At 53.7% G+C, this 15,695-nt stretch overlaps 1 protein-coding gene across 2 annotated transcripts in view; it reads right to left on the bottom strand.

The window, feature by feature from the left end:
* TSPAN18 (tetraspanin 18) overlaps positions 1 to 15,695 on the bottom strand; it is a 185,799-nt gene that overhangs the window by 146,407 nt on the left and 23,697 nt on the right. For both annotated transcript variants that reach the window (XM_043581017.1, XM_043581018.1), the window contains exon 2: positions 6,674 to 6,750. The gene's annotated coding sequence lies outside the window, so the exon portion shown is untranslated. The remainder of the gene's footprint in view (positions 1 to 6,673; positions 6,751 to 15,695) is intronic.

Genomic DNA, 15,695 nt, shown 5'->3' with positions numbered 1-15,695 from the left:
GTCTGCACAGGTCGTGAAACTACTCCCAGCTAACAGACGGCACTGCCAGCCGATTTGGACTCTTCCCTTTATTTTTAGGCCATTAATCAAAATCTATCATTTCACGCTTTTAACTAATAAAAGAGGCAGCTGGGTGCAGCAGCAGATCACCAGATCAGGCCCATCTCTAACACAACACAGCTGTGTGACCTTGGGCAAGTCATTTCCCCTCCTCTGTTGCTGACATGCGTCTGAAAATGGTGTTCCTGCTTCCTCCCTCCTTACCACACCTGGATATTTGAAAGTGCTTCAGCTGTGATTCACAATGTGAGTCTATGTCATTAAAAAAATAAATAAATCCTCCTAAAGAGCATGTTCTGCTCGGTTTTGCTGCATGAACAGAAAAGCAGCAGAAAAGACTGGCTCCGTCTTTAGATGAGGAAAACAAAGACTTGTTAGTGCCTCCTCACGATGTCAAGGAGCAGTCGCCCCCCCAGAGCGGACAGTGTGCCTGGCCTGGCTCTCGTAGCCAACCGTGTATGGAGCGCGTCCCAGAGAGGGGCTTCCCTGGCTTTGTCTCCTTTCAGGGACGAAGTTGTGTATGGCCCAGGGGTGAACCTTCTTGTGTAAATTTAAAACAACTTGAAAAAGAAAGGAAGGAAAAGGTTTGGGATGGAAAGTATCCTCGACGGCAGAAAAAGACCAGGTTGCTGTCATGAGTCACATGTGGACACAGGGCTGGCTTGAGGCCAGAAAGTTCTGGCAGACATTGGGCTGAGTGAGCAGGAAGCTGGGGTGGTGAGAACCTGTCATCCTGTCCCCTCACATACGTGTCCCAGCCAGAGAGTGAGGGGAAGCCAGGGGGGAGAAGAGGCATGGGGGCTGGTGCCCCATCCTGGGCTGAAACCCAAGGCTTGCACCCCATCTGTCAGAACTGCAGAAAAATGAACAGTTCAGGGGTTCAGATGGCACCGGTAATGATACCCACCCTTTCTGGAATGTGGACTCCTTCCCAGGGGGTGGGCTACATACCTGATAGCCATCATCTCATCTAATCTTGACCGTGAAGCCTGCAATTACAATGACTATCTTCACATAACAGGAGAGTAATAGAGTTCATTTGCCCAAGCCAGTAGGTAGCTAAACAATAGCTCTCAAGTTCATCTACTGCCAAAGCTATGCTCTCCCTCCTGCATTAAACTGCACCATGATTTATAAATACCAGATGGAAAATGTGATGTAGACGGCAAGAGCGCATCCCTTTTCTACCTGGTCAACGAAAAGATGGGAGCTTGAATCCAACCGGGATGCAGAAATCATTGGACCCAATGCCATCTCGGCTGCAGGAATAGAAATAAAAGGTCTGGACTGAGGGAGGTGATGGTCCTGCCCACCTTGGCTGGAGTCAGAACACGGCCGGAGCTCCGGCCTTGGCTCTGAGGGCTGAACTATAAAAGTGCCAAGTTCGGGCTAGAGTCCTCCCTGAGGAAGGTCAAGGGAACAAGAAGTCAAGAGTGCACTAAGACCTGCATCCTCAGAGGGAGGCAGAGGTAGCCATGACCTCTCAGCAGCAGAGGGGAGGTGTGTGACGAGGGACAAGGATGTGGCACGGCAGCCTGGAGGGAAAGGGGTGATGCTTCTTCTCTGCAGGCCCACAAAGCAGATTAGGGGCAAGCAGATGAAGGGTACAAGAAAGTATATTTCAACTCAGCAGAATAAGACACTCTGACCCATCACAGCCGGCCCGGGGCAGCCCGAGGCAGCAGAGGCCACGGTGGAGGCCGTTTGCCCCAATCCCCCAGAGACAGTTGGGCAGATTCTCACAAGCACTTGGCAGGAACTTTGGGGTACAGATTCTGCCAAGCACTCAGTCGCCTTTAAGCCCCTTCTAGCCTTTGCAGAGCTGACCTGTTGACCCTCGCTCGCAGCAGACGGTACTGACCCTCCTTATAGAGGTTTAGTGTGGTCCTGCAACTTGTCCAGGGTCACACAGTGGAGCAGAGCTGTGACTAGTACCCAGATCTTCCCCCAAATCACCCTGGGGGTGGGCAGGAGGTTAATGGAGCTCACCTGGACCACTGGCTTCCACTCTCACCTTTGGCTTCTCCCAGGCCTTCCGAGGACTGGGGAGGATGGGAGCATCTCCCTTACTCACTTCCCTCAATTCCATCATGACCTCTTTACCCCGATAACTGTGGCTTTGCGTCTGGACCGCATCCCGGCCACCCCGCACTGCCCTACATCATTCTGGCAGTCTCCCAACTGGCCTCCCTAACTGTGCCTCAACTTCCTCTAAAGACCAGGGACACTAGGGTGGGCATTAGAATCACCAGGGAGCTTAGAACATACTAAGACTCCTGGGGCGCCTGGGTGGTTCAGTCGGTTAAGCGGCCGACTTCAGCTCAGGTCATGATCTCGCGGTCCGTGAGTTCGAGCCCCACGTCGGGCTCTGTGCTGACCGCTCAGAGCCTGGAGCCTGTTTCAGATTCTGTGTCTCCCTCTCTCTCTGCCCCTTCCCCATTCACGCTCTGTCTCTCTCTGTCTCAAAAATAAATAAACGTTAAAAAAAAAAAAATTAAAAAAAAAAAAGAAAGAACATACTAAGGCTCCTCCAAAAGTTACACATAAACATATAGTGATCAGGCGCCCGGGTGGCTCAGTCAGTTAAGTACGTGACTCTTGGTCGCGGCTCAGGTCAAGATCTCACAATCCGTGAGATCGAGCCCTGCGTCAGCTGGCAGCTCAGAGCCTGCTTGGGATTCTCTCTCTTCCTCTCTCTCTGCCCTCCCCGACTCATGCTCTTTCTCAAAATAAATAAATAAACTTAAGAAAAAAAAAAAAAAGCTATAGTGGGGCACCTGGGTGGCTCTGTCGGTTGAGTGTCTGACTTTGGCTCAGGTCATGATCTCACGGCTTGTGGGTTTGAGCCCCATGTCTGGCTCTGTGGTGAGAGCTCAGAGCCTGGAGCCTGCTTTGAATTCTGTGTTTCCCTCTCTCTCTCTCTGCCCCTCTCCCACTCGCTCTGTCTCTCTCTCTCTAAAAAAGAAATAAAAACATTAAAAAAATTTTTTTAAAAAGCTATAGTAATCGAAACAGCATGATACAGGCTTAAGGACAGACACATTGACCAATGGAACAGAACCAAGAGAAACAAACCTATGTATCTATGGCAAACTGGTTTTCAATAAGAGTGCAGAGACTATTCAATGGGGAAAGAAATAGTCATTTCAACAAGTGGTGCTGGGATAACTGGATGACCACATGCCAAAGAATGGAGCTGGACCCCTACCTCACACTATGCACCCAAATTAACTCCAAATGGATCAGTGATCTAAATATCAGAGCTAAAACCATAAAACTCCTAGAAGAAAAATCAGGGGTGAATTATCATGGCCTGTGGCACTGGATTTTTAGGTATGATACCAAAAGTATGAGCAACAACAAAAAAAAGCAGATAAACTAGAGTCCGGGTACAGGTTCTCCTAGGGAAGCCAGGCTTCTGTCACCCCCTCCCTGCCACCTGCTTCCTGCTGTCAGATCTCAGCAGGAGGCAGATCCCCATGCTTCCTAGCAATTGCCTTCACTGGCTCCCTCAGCCTGCTGCAGAGGGCTGGCTGGGGAGATTAAAACCATCAGTGGGCTTCCTGTTCTCCTGGAGCTCTGAACTCTGTGCAAGGCTGGGTGGAAAACACAGGAGGAGGACGGGGTCGTGCAGGGTGCCTCGTGGGTGCTGTGGGTACCTCTGTGGGTGCTATGGGGAGACACAGAGGTTGTACGGGTGCTGTCAGTGGCACCCTGGGAAGCCACGGTGGTGCTGTGGGGTGTGGTGTAGACCTCTATTGGTGTGGAAGGGTCCTGCATGGGGTGTCTTTGAGGGCACCATGGGTGCTGTGGGGTGCTGCGGCAAACACGTCGTCCTTGGGGCAGGAGCCCCGTGCTTAGGTCTTAATATGACTGCTTTTTAGACATGAAACCTGGAGTAATTTACAACTTCTCTGAATCCCAGCTATCCTCACCTATATAAAGCTTACTAATATCTGCCTCTTGGGGCATAGGAAGGATCAACGATTATCTACAGAAAGCACCCAGTAAATGTCACCAGGAGTGAAATATAAACCATGGGATAAAGGCTCAGGAAGAACTGTTCACACCCAAGGTGGCCCCACGCCCCAGGGTGTCAGAACGCGGAGAGCTGACACAACCCAGGCCCCATTCTCGGCCCTTTTTTAGACCACGCGCAGAAAGAGGTATGTGTCTCCAGGGTAACCTCACTGTTTGGTCCCAAACACCGGGCTCTTACGTCCCAAGAGCCTGAGCCTCTTCAAGGAGGTCACCTTGGAAGGCCACATTATCCCAGGGGGCTTGCTGTTCAAAGCAAGCAGGAGTGTCCTGCTGGCGGTTTCCTGGGCATGCTATTTGCCCATTTTATAGATGAGAAAACTGAGACTCTGGAGACAAAATCACTCACCCGGAGTCAAAGAGCTACCCAAGAGCGGAGCTGGGACCCAGGTTCCATCAGTCTGGCCCCAAACCCCAGCAGACACTTCCCGCAACAGCACACACCTGTCTGCCCGTTGCTTATGGTCATCTTTGTATTTTCCCTGTGACTCCACAACGTGTATCTGTTTCCCAGCTAACGAGGGGGGCAAGGCTACATCACTCTGCTCCCTTGCAAACTTCTTGAAGGTAAACCAAGAACAAAAGCACCCCTGCTGCTTTTTTCTGTACTTAAAGAGATTCTCTCCTCTCAGACACGGAGCCCCATGGCTTCCCCTGATAGAGAAACATCCCTAGCAGATAGGTCCTGGGGAAGTTAAGCTTTTTCCGACTCGCTTCAGCGCCTTCTCCTGATTAAGAAAAGCTTGCGGGATCCTGGCTCTGAGATAAGGCAATGGCTTCCTGTGGGGGGCAGGGCAGGCTGCCAGGAGGCTCACAGTTGAGATTATGGCCCAGGCAGCTGGCAGGACAGGGTGGGCCGCAAGGCGCACGGGACTTCCGCTCCTCCGCCACCGTTGCCTGGGGCCCCGCCTGACCTGGCTTTATCTGCCTCTGGGAGCCAGCCACCGTGCCTTGGATCCTGGCCTGAAACATCCCGGCCAGCAAATGCCATCACACGGTTGGGTGCAGGACTCCCCAGCGTGTACCCCCCATCGACTCTCGCAGCAGCTTTGGGGTGCGAAGGCAGGGGGAGGGGTGTGTAGGGGAGGCTTCCGTACCTCCCTCATTTCATCTTCTCCCCAGAACAACCCCATGGATAGACGTTATGCTCCCCTTTTAGAGATCAGAAAAACAGGACTTGCAGAGACTTCATGATGAGCCCAAGGTTTAAAAGCAAAAAAAACCACCACAACAACAACAACAACAACAACAACAAAAACCCTCTAGGCTGAGGAAACCAATCATTTTTATGTCCTTTCAAGAAATGCAATTTCCAGGGGTGATTTGGCTTAAAGGATTTTGTTACCTTAAGATTCAAGTCACGGAGTCACTCAAAGGAAAACACACAAGAATTGTATGTTGAATTGTATTTGAAGAGGGCTCTAAATCTCAGCCACAGCTCACTCGCTGCTGTGTGACTTTGAGCAAGTCACTTAACGTCTCTGAGGCCCGATTCTCTCCTCCCTAAGATGGAGGTGATTTTAGTGCCGAGACCACAGAGCCACTGAGAGACTGAATGCTGGTGCTCAGCACTGCGCCTGGCAGGCAGAAGCCCTCAGTCAGGGCTTCCGTTGTTGATCCGACGCTTCCGATCGGCCGGGACCCAAACTCAGTCCATTGGCACCTCAGACTCTGTGGTCTTTCCACTGAGGGTCTGAGGCACATCCTTTGGCCAAACCTGGCAGTCAAATCTCCCCAGAGCTTTCCAACGCCCTTCCTCTCCGCAGCCCTCCCAACCCCCGACTCCCTTTCTGCCTCTCTGCTGCTTCACCACACCCATCACTTCCTCAGGTCCAGCCCTGGGCTGGGAGCCTCAGAAACTGAGGCCGCGAGGGCTGGAACAGAGTTTCAAGCCACTGCTGCCCATTTTACTGGCGGGAAAATGAGGCCCCATGAACGAAATGGCTTATCGGGGCCCTTGAGGCACTACGGCGGCACAGACTGGGCCAGAGGACAGATGTCCTGGCTCTTCATTCAGGAACCTTCCATCAGGCCACCCGGCCCATCACCAGTTCTGCGATCGTGGGCAGCCCCAGAAGCTCCCAGAAACCAAGAAGCAGACCAAAGACTCTTCCATTCTCAGTGCCCTCCTGGAGGGTGAACTGTATCCAAGAGTCCTGAGATGGACGGTGGGGATGAGGGAGTCATTCCAGAAAGTTCTCTCCTTCTCACAATCCCAAGATCATGGTGCCTTCCCTTAGAGGGCTCACTGCCTCCCATGCTTCAACCCTCACTTCCTCAGACGACCCCGAGGAGCAACCGTGACGGGTGGCCGCCTCATGGGGCAGCAGCCAGCCCCAGTGAGACCCCACCTCAGCACCTGCCTCTCTCTCCTCACGCTTCAGGTGTCCTCCCCAACCCTGAAAAATGTCTGGGGTGGGGACAAGAGGGAAGCCGCCCTTTGCTTGCCCTTGTACCCCAGCATCAGCGGAAGGCTCTCTCACTGAGCAGTGGAGGGTTTGTGGGGTGGGAAGAGCAGAGGAGAGAAGATCAGACTCTCACGAGAGTAAGACGCCGCCATGTTGCCAAATCGTACCTCTTCCAATTGGTGTCTGTTCCTTCCAGGAGGGTCGGGATCCTCTTGAGGTCTCTCTCTGATGGCTTCAGGATGAACTGTGGAAGGAGAAGAGAGAGACCTAAATTTTCAAAAGGCAACGGCTCGTGGGCCACGCGGCTGCTGGGGGCGGCCTCAGTTCAGGTGCGCACCTAGCCGCCGAGGTCCTGCTCTTCTCCCCAGAACAGCCCCGTGAACAACCCCTTCTGTCTCTGCAGGCGCAGAAGCCAGACGGGCATCTGCGGCCAGAGAGACAGAACTCAGCCCCACCGAGGCTTCCAGGATGGCGTCCCCAGAGCCTACCGACTGGGAGCCCGTTTTCGGCCTTCCAAAGTCAGCCCAGGAGCCTGGACAACGGGCAACGTGACGACATCACACACGCTAACCACAACATCGCATCGCATTTCTTTGCTCCTAGCTACAACATTACCAATCTGCTGTGGAAACTCCGTTTTCCTCAGGCGGAAAAAAAAAAAAAAGAAAAAAAGAAAAAAAAAAGGCTTTCTGAGTAATTTTGAAAACGTGAGAGACAATTAATCACTGCTTAATGAATGCAGGTTTTTTGGGGCAGCCCAATACTTTCAGGATCTGGGATCCGTGAAGAGATAAATAATAGAGAGGACAGGTCTTTGGTAGTGAAAAAAAACAACTCAGCCCCAGCGTGCAGGGGCCAGAAGTCCGGCCTCTCCCCCCACTTCCTCTGTCAGTTTGACGAAGAGACCCCAGGTCACAGGACGAGGATCAAATTCGCCACGTCCAGGCCACATACCTGCCAGCCAAGGCTGAGGCCAGTCCCGGGGGGGTGGGGGGCGGGGACTGGCTTGTGCACACGCACGGCTGAGGAACAAAAGAGCAAAACTTACAGCAGAGACGGGATAGCCGAGCCCCCTGACCCCCAAACCTCCCAGACTCCTTCCGCTCTCAAGGACCAGCCCACACAGTAGAAGGCCTGGTCAAATTTCGTGTTGTCTCAGATGATGACAACAATCCCGAAACCCTCTACAGTCCTGTGGGACAGTATCCCCACTTTGGGGACGAGGGCCATGAACCCAGAGGAGTCAGATAACTTGGCCAAGGTTGTAAGGGCGAGACGGGGCAGAGCCAGGACTGGAAGCCAGGTTCATGGGAGGTCAAACCTGGTATAGCGGGAGGGCAATGAATTCTGGGTCTACACCACAGATCCCAGCTCCATGCACCTCATGCATGGATGAGGTTCCCAGAACTCCCCGCGAACTGATGGGGAACAGGGCTTGGCCAGAGGATGTGGCCTCATTTGGGCCATCTTTGCCTCAGATGCCCACCCAGGCAGAGTTGGCCCTGGGAACCTCATGTATCATGGACCAGACCGAGGCTATAATCAGAGGAATCCATGACCTGTATGCATGCACATACACATGTACGTCCACAGACACAGACACACGGGGAGGGATATGGAAGTATATGCATATATTTTCCACTTGTAATTACGAAAGTGAAAGTTCTTCCTTATCTGTTGCAAAATGTCTGTAATATGACCTGGTAGGCTTTACTCCCTGTAATCACACGTGTGCAGGAGCATGCGCCCACGTGGGCCCACAGGACCCTGCACACATGGGACCTTGCCGCCCACGGTTTCCACCCCCCACTAACAGGACCACCACGTCTACGTATGGCTCTAAGGATATCTAGATCTTCCTGAGTTTTCTTCACAGCTGCTCAGTGTCTCTTAGCAGGTGCGGACAGTACCTTATTTACCTGCCCCACCTTCCGTATAGGGCATGTTTCCATTTCCAGCCATTGCAAGCTTGTGGCCGTGATCCCTTGCCTGCTTACATCACCGTGTGGGAATGCTGGTGCAAGTCCGCAGCCCGGACGCCTGGACGTGGGATGGCTGGGCCGGGGCTCTGGACGTGGCCACATGTTGAATCGATTCTGACAAACAGCCTTCCCCGAACACTGGATCAACTCCCCTCCAATAGCAGGGCAGAAAGAGCTCCTTTTCTTGGATGCAGATTTGAACCCAGGGTTCTGCTGCCTGTAGAGTTTCTTTTCCCATCACCTCCCAGATGGCTGGGAGGCCAAGTACCCTGGACAAAGGGAGGAATTTACTTCTTGGCCCCCGCAGATGGCCACTGTTCCACTGCCTGGGGACATGTCTGAGGAACTCGCGCCCACCTGAGCCGGGAACTACATTTACGGCTCAGAACTGATAATGAGCTTTTATGAGCTCTGGGGACCACGGGGAACACGTATTAATGTCAAGTGTGCCCATCAGCCACGCAGCCCAGGTGAATGTCACCCATTAACGAAATTAAAGGCTGCAGCCCCATCAGGAAGAAGCTGCGGGCTGCGTGTCAGGCAGTGTGGGCAGGGCCTGTCAATAATAAAATTACTTTACGGGCTTTGCACTCCTGAGCCTGAAGCTGTCTCCCTCTCCGATGGAATGCTGCCTTCCTGCAGTCTGAGAGGAGATTAGTTTATTACCAGTCTGCCAGGAAAGGCAAAATCCAGCACTAATCCTAATTCCCATTTAAGCAAATCTGCATTATGTGAAGGAAACCAGCTGGGCTTGGAATTTCTTCCCCCTCCATCCCTTGAGATCTCATTCCATCCCCCTCCTCTCCACAGGAGAGGGGGGGGGGGGTCACCACAGATGTCAGAGCGGGAGCCCTCCTGGGACCAGGGAAAGAATCCCATGGTTTCGGGCCAAGAGGGGGACGGGCCTGGGTGACAAGAGGCTGCGTTGAAAGTTGCTGGTGCTTGCCCTTGACCTGGCTGTCTCAGGCTATGGGAAGAAAAAGCCACCACCCTCCCGGCCCCAGACTTGCTCCTTCTTTGAACAAAGATGCCTTGAAATCCTGAGTCCACTTCTGACTAGCTCTGTCACCTTGAGCACGTGACCACCCGACTTCAGGCTGCAACTCCTCATCCGGGAAACAGCTAACAACAGCCGACCCCTCATGCGATGGTGTGAGGGTTACACGGAAAATGTACCCACGGGACACCAGAGATCCTGGCACACAGCACCCTACTTCCTGAATTAAGACTCAACGGGGGCATCTGGGTGGCTCAGTCCTTAAGCATATCTGACTTGGGCTCAGGTCATGATCTTGAGGTTCCCGAGTGTGAGTCCCACATGGGGTGAGCTCAAGCCCTACTTTGGGTGAGCACGAGCCCTGCTTTGGGTGAGCCCCGCTTTTCTCTCTCTCTCTCTCTCTCTCTCTCTCTCCCCCCCCCCCTTATGGGATTCTCTCTCTGCCCCTTGCTCACTGGCGCCCTCTCTCTCTCTCTCTCTCTCTCTCTCAAAAAAAAGACTCCAGTTATAATCACACCATTATTTTACTGCCTAATTTAGTTAATCATAACATGGCCCTTTTCCTATGATGCATCCTGGTTTCAGAGACCTTAAAACATAAAAAATCAAATAAAATCCACAAAATATAGAGCTCAATCAAGGGCAGTGAACGTAATATTATTAGCCAAGTTCCCCCCACTGTCTTAAGGTCTAGCCCAAAACTCAGATCTTCTTTCTTCCAAACAAAGCAAAGCTGTTCTGCGTGAGGGAAACCAGCCCTCGATTTGTAAGAAAGAGCCTGAGAGCTACTTCAGTGTCCTCGATGAGACCCAGTGTCCTGGATGAAGAGACTTTAATATCTACCTTGACGTTTCCCGCTCTATTTTTAAGTTGAGACGGAACATACATACACACGGGTGCACGCGCCATGAGGACACAGCCTACTGACTTTTCACAAACAGAGCACCTTGGATCACCGACCCTGAGATCAGAGACTCCTATTTTCCCGCCACTGTTTCTCTTCCATCCCAGGTCTCCCAAGTCGCCCGTGACTCTCCTCTGCCATTGCCCCTGACTGCCCCTGCCTGTCCCTGCCTGGCTGAGCCTTATCGCTGCCTGTCTGCTTACCGCAAACGGGCTCCTGGCTGGTCCACTAGCATGTGGCCTTGTTCCCTCCAACCTGCCCTCTGGCCTGCTGTCAGACTGAGCCCATTCATGTGTCTCTCTCTTGCAAGGGTGGGTCCCCTGGCTCCCCTTTGCCAACACATGGGGCCTTTGCTCATCTGAGCCCCAGTTGCCTTTCCCAGCCCATCCGCAGGTCCACACCAATATGCACAGACCCCACAGTGAAACTGAACTCACCTGGACCCACACACCCCACCAACCTCACTGCTCTTTATTCTGCCTGGAAGTCCCTTTCTCCTTTTATAACCCTGAAGTACACCTCCCCTCCCACTCCCCAAACCACCTGGCAAACTCCTACTCATCCTTCAAAACCTTCCTTCAGTATCTCCTCGGAGAAACCTTCCCAGACCTCCACAGGCACATTTAGTCCCTGCTCTCTGGGCTCTGATAACCATTTATGTGTAGAGGCGGTAAAGTCAAAGTCAACATCACACGCAGCACAGTATATAGTTTGTTCCGTATGATTTTTCTCATCTACCAGACTATGAGTTAAGGATGGGGACAGTATCTTACTCCCTGTGGGGTCTCAGCTCCTGACTCAGCAAATAACAGCCGGATGGGTGGACAGCTGCTAGGATGGACAGAAGGATGGATAGATGGATGGATGGATGAGCAGAGAAGGGATCTATAAAAAGCACTTGAATAGTGGGAAAGAGGAACTAGGTTATGGTTGGTTGCAGGGGTGGATGGATACTAGCAGGGACGGAAAGACGAATGGACAGATGGACGCGGCATGGATAGACAGATGGACACATCATGGACGGATAGATGATAGCAAGGACAGATGAACACAGGGACGGACAGAAGGGCAGGTAGAAGGTGGATGGATCCATAAAAGAACAGGTTAAATAAACCGTGGGAAGACAGAACGGTGTTCATGGGAGGACGAGGGGGAATGAACGAGTCCACCACTTGTATAACTTTCTCGGGACCCTGAGGGGCTGAGCCTCTTGCAGCCACGGACGGTGCCTTGCTTTCGTCCTCCAGAGTTTACGGATCAGAGCAGTGGGCACCGGCAGCCCCCAGCTCCTCCCCATCTCACCTCACCGCTCCAGCCGTGGACCCGCAAGGTGAGGCCTCGGGAATGAGGGGCCCGAGTGACCTCTTGCCTTGGTCTCGAGCCAGGTGGTGAAGACCAGTGCCACAAGGAGATCAAAGCTTCCCGATGTCTGAGTCCAGCCCCGGTCTGCAGGGCGGGTGGTGTGCCCGCCGTGTGCCAGGTCTGTGATAGGCCAGCCGCTTGGTTTGGAGTGGATGGACGGCTGCTGACACCCTGCTCCTTTGCAAAGCTGCCATTTGGGGACCCTAAAATGGCCGAAGGGCCGGGCTAAGCGGACAGGACAGCAGCCTTTGGAGGGCCACCTTACCCACGAGTGGGCTTCCGTGGGAACCAGTCCGCCACCAGAGCCTGCCGTCTGTCTGCAACGAGGGGCGGGACTGGTGGTAGGTGGGGAGCCCTCGGTGGTCCAGAGATCAGGCTTTCATGTCCCACAGGCCCGGGTTTGACTCTGTTTCGCCACTTGCCACCCGGGTGACCCTGGAAAAGTTCCTCGTCCCTCTAAACCTCAGGTTACATGCCTGCAAAAGTGTGGACCATCAGAGTCCCACCTCACCGGCCTGAGCTGGGGATTGGATGAGTTAACGGATTCCCAAGAGTAAGCGATTCCCACGGTGCCCGGCCCAGGCAAGTAAGTGCTTGACGCACAGAGGACCCGGGAATTACGTCATACAGAATCTGCCGCCACTTTCTGGAAAACGGGTAGTGCCCGTGAAAAGTAGTGCCAGGTTACGCTCTTCAGGCCCTCCCGTCTCTCCCTCGGGGGTCTGCACAAAGAACAGATGAAGTCTACGCGCCGTACCCACCCTAACGCTTAGCTCGCGACAGCTGGACTTGTTAACGTTTTACACATTAAGCCCCCGTGTGGAAGATCGCTGATTCAGAGTTGACGTCCTAGAATCCCAAGTCAGTAGGATTCTAGAGGAGGTGGAATGCTGGGATGTCTTCCTGGAAGAGGAAGCAATGAAAGAAGGGAGGGAGGTGATCAGCCCAAAGAGGAGTTTTCTCCGGCTTCCTGCTAGCAATGCCTCTCTCCCTTGCTGTGTACTCAGCTCACCGTCTTTCTCTTTCTTCCCAACCCCCTCCCCACCCCCTCTCTGCCTCTCTCTTCCTCTGCCTGCCCCCCATGTTAGCCACCCTACACCTCTACCTGGCCCCTAGGTGGAACAGACGTCCTTCTGAGCCCTGGGACCACAAAGACTTTTGGTCTTGTGCCCCAAGAAGGGGCAGCATCCTCAGTGAGACCCTGAGGCCGCCCGGGGCCCCTCTCCCCACACGGATGCCAGGCCACAGGATCCAGGCTGGGCCACTGCCAGCCAGATGCATCGCTTGTTGACAGATAACAGCGCTGCAGTTTATGGCTCCATAGCCAAGCCAGGGCTTTGTTTTGCTTTGTTTTAAATTAGCAATGCAGGGGGTTGATGTGGAGGTGGGGGAGAGGGAGAGGAGCCAAGACAAGTTCAGGATGAGTTCCCGCTGGGTCCTGTGACTCCAGGATCCACCCGCCCACAGCCCTTAACGAAGCTGCCCTGCCCGCTTTAGCTTAGGTCTCTACCTCCTCCCCACCTCCCCGTCTCCCTGGGAGAGTGGGGGAGGGAGAGCGTGGGGGAGGGAGGGCGCTTCCGCTTCTCTGTGCCACCAGCCCTGTCATTCGGCCCCACCACCCTCTGTTCCCATAATGAGACCCAGAATGGGCCTGCTAATTGTGCCCCAGGGTCACAGTGGGGCTGAGGCAAGCCCTGACATCCTCAGAAAGATAGGGATTTTTTTTTCTTGGGGAGCGGGGGGCCCCCATCTTGCGTGAAACTGGGCACAGAGCGTTAGACCCCGGCACCGCTGGCGAGGGTCTCTGGGGGGCCTGCCCGGTAGGCGAGGGACTCCCAATCTGAGCCCGTTAGCTCTGGGTGGCTTGGGGACGGTGGTAGGACCAGGGAGGAGGGCACGTACAACCCCGTAAATTAACACATTGAGCCGCTTATTCTCTGTGCAACCATCCCTAGTAACCGGCTCCTCTGTCTCCACGTCCCCATCAGGTCTGGGGGTTCCTGAAGACGGACGGCACGGGCCAACCAGGGTCTCCGGTGCCCTCCCCAGGAGCACCTGCGGGAGACAGACACCTCTGTGACGCTCAGCTGCGCATGAAGAATGTGGGGCCTCCGGGAGCCTGAGACCCCTCGTCCCCAGTGGCCACAGCCTTGCACTTGCGAACCCCTTCGTCCTGTCAGGGAGCATCTCCTTTTCACCGGAAGGAGGCAAGACCAGAGCTGTCCATCCACCGCAGCTCTCTTTCCTTTTGATTTTCGCTCTTCCTCCTACGCTCTTCCCATTTCTCAGATGGGGAAAAGTGAGCCTCAGCCACAGCGGCTTGATGTAGCTGAACATGGGTGCATTGTTCAGAGACGGGAAAACAGAAGGCGTAAGCGATTCTCTCGACAATGTCTGCCAGGTGAGGCTCACCCATTCTCACGAGGGGGTCCCCACAGACCCTCCAGGCAAGTGCCCAGCATCCTGGACCTGGCCATTTGGGTGCCAAAGGGACCCGGAGGAGGAACCTAATGGTTCAAGGGACCCATCTCTGATGATGGAGCCCACCTGCCTGCTTTGGTTCCACTGTGTCATCTGCATGAACGAAAAATGAAAGATGTGAACTTTATAACTCTCCCACCAAGCGGCTCGTGTCCTCCTCACTAGCTAAGGAAGGAGATGATGCTCAGAGAGGTCCAGCCGTTTGTCTACAGAGCTGAACCCGGCCAAGGGGAGACGAGAGCCCACGATTTTGTTTGCAGCCAAAGTCCCCGGAGCCCCTTGGCTGAGGCCAGCCTGCGCTGGGCTGTCCCCACAGGGTCTGTCCTCCCGAGGACGCATCTGAGAGGTTCTCAGGCCAAAGATACCTGGGGTTTCAAAGATTTCCAAAACAGCCCAGTGCTTCCAGTACGTGGCTCAAGCATAGCAGACGCCGTCTTAGCGCCGAAGTTGACTTTGGTATGAATTGTGTCTCAACATGTTCCAGACCTTGAACTCGACATGGGTCCACGGTGTGGTCTCACACACACAGGAGTGCCTGTCCGAGGATATGCCGCCTCTGAGAGAAGCAGTTTTAAAAAGCCACACGGCGGTAATAGAGATGTTTCCAAACTGGCCACCCTGCAGCTAGTAAGGAAGCCAAAAGCTAAGAACTCATTACTGGAGCTGAGGGAAGGGGCCAGCCCCACAACCAGCAGCCGCTTTCCTCCGAGAAACACGGGGGCTCCGGGCCTCGTAATTCAGACTTTATAGTCCACTGGGTTGCGGTGGGATCTGGGGAAAAGGGCATCTCACGTCTCTGTAATTCTCCCCGACTCAAGCCCATGTAAATATATTCTAATGCAGAAAAAGTGTCTGCGGGAGGTAAGACCACAGAGCCATTAGCATTTTGATGGGTTTTCCCAACACATGGAACAAGAGTGGTTTAAAATTCATAGTGTGGAAATTAATCCGGGGCTGGCCTCTCCCTCCCCAGCTTGAGGTGGCCCAGAACTTTTTACCCCTTTTGATTAGGAAAGAAAGTTAGGAAGTCAGTCAGCCCTACAGTGAAGAGACAAGAGGGTTTTCTAGACTGAACGTGGAAAGCCCCCTAAACACAATGATTCCACAGAATCAGCGGTAAGGGCAGAGAAAAAGATCTGACACGGCTTAGGCGTGGAGTCCTTCCGGCCGAGCCCGGGAGAGAAGTCCTGCTTACTCCTAACAGCACACGAGTCTCTCTCGCCACTGACAAAGGCCAGGCCTCTTACCACCCATCCCGGAAGAATGTGCCACAGAGTAGGTGCTTAGAGGAGAAGGATCAGGAAGACAGGAAACTCAGCAAATCCCTGATCTCAAGAAGTTCAGGAGAGAGGGTGGGCGGGGAGAAATTGACAAATCCAAGAAAATGTGCAGGGAGACCAGTCCAGCTGCCCTGGCACCCTGAGGAGGTGGCAAATCTGGGGCATTCCTGGTCCTTCCTCAAA

The sequence above is a fragment of the Prionailurus bengalensis genome, chromosome D1 (assembly GCF_016509475.1).
Source record: "Prionailurus bengalensis isolate Pbe53 chromosome D1, Fcat_Pben_1.1_paternal_pri, whole genome shotgun sequence".
NCBI classification, from domain to species: Eukaryota; Metazoa; Chordata; class Mammalia; order Carnivora; family Felidae; genus Prionailurus; species Prionailurus bengalensis.
Note: the sequence above shows the minus strand (reverse complement) of the source record. Positions and strands in the feature narration are given on the sequence as shown.